The 6,972-nt window shown below is 38.1% G+C and overlaps 1 long non-coding RNA gene across 1 annotated transcript; it reads right to left on the reverse strand.

Annotated features, from left to right (window-relative positions):
* Positions 1–6,570: 6,570 nt before the first annotated feature.
* LOC106963299 (uncharacterized) lies at positions 6,571–6,962 on the reverse strand. The gene is made up of 2 exons (XR_001428169.1): positions 6,723–6,962; positions 6,571–6,647 (listed from the first exon to the last, which is right to left on the reverse strand). It is a non-coding gene; the product is annotated as an uncharacterized LOC106963299 (long non-coding RNA).
* Positions 6,963–6,972: the final 10 nt, after the last annotated feature.

The raw sequence follows: 6,972 nt of genomic DNA on the forward strand, positions 1-6,972 counted from the left end.
ATATATATATATATATATATATATATATATATATATATATATATATATATATATATATATATATATACACACACACAGATATAGCACATCAGTTACAGTCTCTTTGTCAATACAAAGTTTTTCAACTACAAAATAAATCAGCTGAATTCTCCATATATCACTGACCTTTGGGGATTAACAGGACACCAGCAGCCGACTAAATGAAAACATTTTTATTTATGCTCTCCTTGCGGGGGGAGAACTGATGCATCAAGCGGAGTGCAATCAATCGTCAAAGACAAAAACAATACACTTTTTTTTTTTCATAATCAGTCTCTGCCCTTGAAATGTTCCTTCCTATAAAATTGTCACACTTCCTGCCCTGTGTGTTTGCGTTTGTGTGCTTTGTAAGTATTACCAAGCGCACTCCATTTGACAGCCTGAAATTGATTTGAATAAAAAGGCCAGAGAAAATAAGGAGGTGTCTGTTCTATACGGTGACAAAAAAAAAAAAAAAAAAAAAAAGGGGGGCCAGAAAAGCACGGGCAAGGAGAGAGGGCAGTCTGTGCCTGCTTTGCATGCAGGGAGGGCTTCTCCGGGAGAAGGAGTTGACAGGGCGCCGCAGTGCTGCCTCCAGCTCTCAGACAACAGCTGCTCAGAATGAGGAGACGTCCTGAGGGTGCTGCGACATGTCTCCCTCTTTTTCCATCTCTCTTTTCACCTGTCTGCTTCTTCTTATTCTCAGCAAACAGATTCATGCTAGACACATGCGCGGCATGCTGCCTCCGCTACTTTTGAACAAACAACTCCTTTTTTCAGGGAGGCACACGCAAAGAAATTGGCAGGCTGCTGGAGCTCGAATAAACAAACAAAAATGAGCCGGGTCCGTCTGAATTTTGATGGGATCTGTGATTTGCTCTGCTCTACTTGAAAAGGTGTTTATGAGGATTAATTATCAGCCCCTTAATTAAAATGAAAAACTCCTCTTCAGCTGAGATATTCAGCTTGACAAGCTTTTTTACGAGCAGCAAAAAGAACTCATTATCTTATTTATATTTGTCTCATTTGATTATGCACAAACTTTTTTTTTATTTGCTGACCATTTTTCCTTTCGCAAACATCTACATTTCTGTTTTCTACTCACTCTGCAGTTGTTTATTCCCCAACCAACACAGATGTATATCTCAGAATAACAAGATTGTGGTATCTTGGCATGGGCTATAAATCATGTCCCCCTTCAAGGCCTTTGTGAATAATTTTACATCATAGAAAAACTAAACAAAAACAGAAACATGAAAATGTGTTGTTATAAAACACAGTATGACTTACCAAGTTGTGCACACATTCAGCCATAAAGCCCTGCATCTCTACAGGAGAGGTATGGATTTTATTTCTAATACCTGTTCTAAAAACACAATAAAAAAAATAAAAAAACAATTGGCTGGTTGAATTGCTGTGCCTCCTGAGAACACAAAAAACAATTTCACATCCAAATAAAAAAATGAATAGATATGTTGTAACAATTAGGATTTTAATCCCTAAAAATAAGCATTTTTGCCATTATCAACTCCCAGCCTTTGCTTGAGATGATAAAATCTACAGCATGTAAGAAAACAGCACACTATTGTTAACCGTATAACAATTAGCAACTTTGCAGAATTTGATGGTTTTTCAGCTTGAACAACTTGCTTAAGGTCTTATTTATATAAGATCTTATATAAGCTTCTTAAAAACCAGACTTTGACTAGACCAGTCCAGGTATTCTCTTACTGTTGATGAATGAATATTAGCTTTTAACTTGAACCTTTTGTTCACACGTCCAAGTACGTCAAAATGCTCTTTTACAACACTTACTCCTTCATATTCAAATTATATAAAATATTGGTTATGATAGATAAACTGTATTTAACTTCAATACTTGATTGAAATACATGTGGCTACTGGTTTGCTCCGGGACAAAAATTTGTAAGTTTTTTTTTTTTCTTATATTGCAAGTAGCGTCTTCAGTTTTTCTCTAAATGTTTTTTTTTTCTTTTGCTTTTGCACTCAGGCCTATGAAAGAGTAGAAAGATGGAGCTTTTCTATAGTTTTGCCCTTGCTTTGTCAATAAAGGGCATACTCTGATCTCCAGACAGAAAAAAAAATCAATTTCAGAGACAGACATGTGAAGCAAAGTTACAGTGAGTCCATGTTACACAGATAGTCTGTCTGTTGGAGAAATGTAAACATTAATAAGTTAAGATTTTTTTTTTTCATCACAGATGGAGCAGTAGCTTAACAAACTGAATTAATGAACTTAGAAGTTCAATTTCCCATTTAACAAAAAAGTTGTTTTTTTTCCTTAATGTGGAAGAACCTTCTATTCTCCTAGACTGTATTAGGGATGCAGGCCTTTCAGTGTCTGTGTTTCCAGTTGGTCACACCTGAGGGAGCCTTTAAACACAATCTGGCATTACATTAGTTACCCAAGTCTGATTTTGGCACCTCGCAATTTAAAGGAGCTTTGGTTCACTGCTAGAGGTTTTGCAGCATCACTGCAGTCTTTTAACATGTAAAAAGGTGCAGCCAGTCAGTAGTGAAAACTCAGTATGAGCCTTTTAAATGTTTCATATGAAGATCATTTAAAGTTGATAAGGTGAAGATTTGAAAGAAGAAAGATTAACTAATTATTTTACAATTTAAACTTCTCCAGGTCACACAGAGATGAATCTCATTGTTCAAAATTATAGTCAGGAATTATAGTTAATTATAAAGGTGTATTATATCAGAACATAATCTGTTTAGAATGCAACTCCATAAAAAGCTAAGCACTTGACTATTAATATGCAGCATATACACACTACCAATTTACTGTATTGCTGATGTAAATGGATGTGAATTACATCAGTTTGTGCAGCTCTCCTTAGGCATCAATGCCTGTTTTTAAACAGTTGATAAAATATAAAAACAGCATGTACATATCAGATCCTGCAACGTAAAGCATTGCTCGTCGTCCAACGACTCTGCTGAAAAGCTTCCACCCAGGTATCCACTTATACATTACTTTTATGGCTGCCACCCTCCAAACATTCCTCCAATAATACTCTTAATAGATCCCACTCTTATACTACATTACATCTCTTGAACAGAATGGCTCGGTGAAGATGAGAGAGCATCAGGTGTGCCACATTCCAATCTTATGGGATCTGTGGGAGGCAAGCCTAATCCACAGAGACTCCGGCTCACAATCCACAGTCCCTCTGGGCTTTATTACCACCATGCAGGTTCCAGACATGTCAGAACACCTCTCAGATGTGATTCATCCATGCCCCGTTCCACAGAGAAAATGTAGAAGCCCATTCAACGTAGGTGCCAAGATATATTTTCACCCTGCATGCATGGATTTGTCACATGTGCCAATAATATTTAATGTAACCCTTCTTCAGTATGCACAAGTATCCCTAAAAAGACTTAAAGCTGACAAAGGTTTAATAAAATTATGCTCTTAGGAGGCTGCAGGTGTGAAATAGTTGAAAACTATAATCTGGTACAAAACATCAAATGGTAGCATTTATGTTTAAGATGTACATTGAGCTTTTTTAAAATAGTCTTTACAGGACTGCCCAGTGGAGATAAAACCTCAAAAGTTTAATAGGATCCCGTATTGCTTATTCCAAATTAGATTTCATATATCTACACTTATAATCTGGGCTCATGGAAGGTAATTTTAAAATAACCTGACATTCGTTCGCTTTTCTTCACCCGTTCCTGGGAGCCTTTAGTGTGTTTTAGGTCGTTGTCCTTAGAAGTTCAAAGACCTGAGGCAGAGCTGTCCGACTCTGTGCAATATAATATATTTTACATATTTTGACCGTCTTGAGACTCTGTTGTGCCCTTCACAGATTCAAGGTTCCTCATTCAGAATAGGAATGTTCTTTTCTTTCTAAACGTCATTGTCGCATTGTTTGATGAGTTCAGGGTCCCAAATGCAGCTAGGCTTAAAGAGCAAATCACGAAGAAGGTAAACAATTTGTAAGGAACACAAAGGAGCACCAGATAGCAGATATTGCAACAGAGAACTAACGTGGCAACAGAAGGCTCCGACAAAGAACAAAGTAAACCGAAAGGGATGCTGGGGTGTCTGTTAGCGAACAAAAAAGCAGGTGGTTGATTGTTAACAGGCTGCAGCTCAGGGGAAAGATAAGGAGCTGAAGTCTACAAAACATGAGCTTCACGTTCTGAAATGAGAGAACATTTTCATGATATTGTAATTTTTTGAGCTGTACTACAATCTTCTTTCTCTGGTTTATGTTCATTGTGCTTCAGACAACAACACCAAACCACAGAGTAGTATGTTCCTCAAATTTAAATAGATTGGTTGAAGATCAAACTTCAGCCTTGGTTTGTTGATTTATTTCTACTTCGTACGTGTGACACAGGTTCCAATTTAAGTAAATTGACCTTTTGTACTGAATAAAACCTCCTTTCATGGGAGTAGTTTGACTTGTTTCACAGTCTTTTTTTTTTTGTGCTAATTTCATCACTAAAGAATCATTTAATAATTTCTTACCAATACACAACTGGGATAGGACAGGATTTCTGTTCACCTTTGGCACCGTCCTATTGGTCTATTCTGCAGATGAATCACCTTGATAGGTGTCATACTCTTCCTAAATGTTTCTCTGTTGAAGGGCATGTTGACACTTATTGTTAAGCAGGGAGCTTAACTCTAGTGTGCCAAAGTAATTCTCAGAGCTTTAACCTTTGTACAGTCCTATTTGCCTGTATAATTACGTTCCACGTGCAGAGAATAAATACTTATTACCTTGTAAAGTTCACTAAGTGGCACAAAATAAAGAGCGCTTCCAGCGCAACAGTGCAAAGAAAAGTTTTACAAAGAGGTCATACTAGATTTCACTTTGACCTCACCTGTTATTCGCCTTTATGACAAAAATGTATATGATCTTTAAAGTGTGCATCTCCTGGTTCATTTAGAAGTAAATTCTGTGCTATTCAAATTGAAAAATCCCAAATGCAGACTGTGTGGTCTTATCAGAACAATCCAATGAAATTTCAAAAGCGCAACAAAAAAACCCCGCGACTTCTGAGAGTTCGCTATTCCTCTCTCCGCGTGTGTACAGTACGTGATATGCATATGTTTTGATATCAAAAGCAAGGACAGCTACTGAAATCTGAAAAGAGAGAATACTGAGTACATGTGGGGCGTCACAGAGGTGGTGGATGGTATACTGCTGATGAATATGTGATGATTGGATTGAGCAGGAACCTGTGATTATAAATTAGAGACGGTCCCATCTGGACTCCGTTCCGCCCCTTCTGTCAGCGGTTCAGCACTAATTCTGAGCAGACAATGTTATTTGGAGGTGCAACAAATACTTTTCTGGGGTAAAATCTTTCTGCCTTAATTAGGAACCTCTAGATTTAACAGGACGCGTCTCATCGTCAGTGTCAACACGGCTCACCTCGCTGGTCTTTCTCTTAAATATGTTGCGTTTCAGCAGGTTTGAAAACTCATTTTAAATCAGAGAAAGAACGAGGAGGCCACATGTGGACTTGTTTCTAATCTGGTCAGAAGTTTTGTACAAGAAAGACTTGAACAGTTAAGACTGAAATGTTTCATGAGCAGAATCAAACGTAAAATTAATTTGATTGAAAAATGATGTTTTTGATGGAAAATGAACAACGTGCACAAAGTACACCTTTCTCAAATGACAGGTGAGAAAGGAGTCATTTGAAGTGTAATTCACTTAATTTAGTAAGTGAACTACTTACTAAATTAAATGTTAGTAATTTAGTAAGTAATTCACTGTAAAAATCAGGATATTATTTGTTTAAAATCCTATAAAATATTTGAATTTTGAGCTCTTTTAAGATCTGTTTTGGAGTTAACTTCAGTTCAGCCAGCAGTAAGTTTGGACTCTCAAAACCAAAATCCCTCTGTCCACTTAAGATGAGTTACTCACTTTTAAAACAAACACACAAACAAACAAAAAAAAACAGTTTAAACAATTCAAGATTGTTGCAAAATTTAATCAAAATTTCTAAATCCTGTTTCTCCTTAAGCTTTAAACAAAACACCTCGACCCAGCCATCTTAAAGACATTTCTGTTCACTGTGAGACTGACTACAGATTTATTACACCCAGGATGTTATCCCTTCCATATTCCAGCATTTTTCCTTCCTCCTCCCCTCCCTTCATTCTGTGACGGATCTGCTGCGGCGCCTACTCGTCAACTTCATCTGCTCATCAAGCTGTCAGCACAGGAGGATCTGTTAGATCCTTCCTCTGGTTGCTGTAAAACTTACTATGCAATTTTGCTATGTTGCTGTCTGTGATTTACTACTGCAAATGTCAGTCATTTACATGCACAGAATAAAAAGACATGCACTTTTTTTCCCCCCCTCATTGTCTGAAGTCAAGTCAGGTCAAACTTCTCTTGCTCTCAAAATTATCTATTTGCCAGAAAATTCATTTTTTAGAGATTTTTCTTGGTCAGTATCAGGGATAATCAAACCCAAAAGGTTTAAAGTTGTCATGCTGGGTTTTAGTTTTTGAGCCCACATGCAGAAACTCACAGAGAGGCTGAATGAAAATTTAGATGTTTATTGACAAAGATAAAAGTTCAAACATCCACAGTCGGGAAGCTGCTGTTGGAGGACTGGCACAGCTGCACACAGGGGAGAGTGGAGGTGAGTTTAATGACCGTAGGAAATCAGGCAACTTGTATGGGTTCGAAGCTTACTTGTGATAATGAGTTCTGGTTGGGGGAAGGTTCCGGTACCAGGTTGCGGCTAGGCGTAGAGGCTGACTCGGAGAGAGATGAGGAAGGAAACGACTCGTGAGTGTGAGAGAGAGAGACCAGGAGTCTTCGGGGCGGACTCCAGCCGGAGGCGCACAGTGGGCTCTTAAACAGAGGGATGTGGGGGGTTTCCAGTTCCCGGTGAGTCTCGCTCCCAGCGTCGTGAGGGGACTTCCCTCTAGGCTAGACAACA

The sequence above is a fragment of the Poecilia latipinna genome, unplaced genomic scaffold, assembly GCF_001443285.1.
Source record: "Poecilia latipinna isolate Pla-1442-1.1 unplaced genomic scaffold, P_latipinna-1.0 Scaffold1519, whole genome shotgun sequence".
Classification (NCBI taxonomy): Eukaryota; Metazoa; Chordata; class Actinopteri; order Cyprinodontiformes; family Poeciliidae; genus Poecilia; species Poecilia latipinna.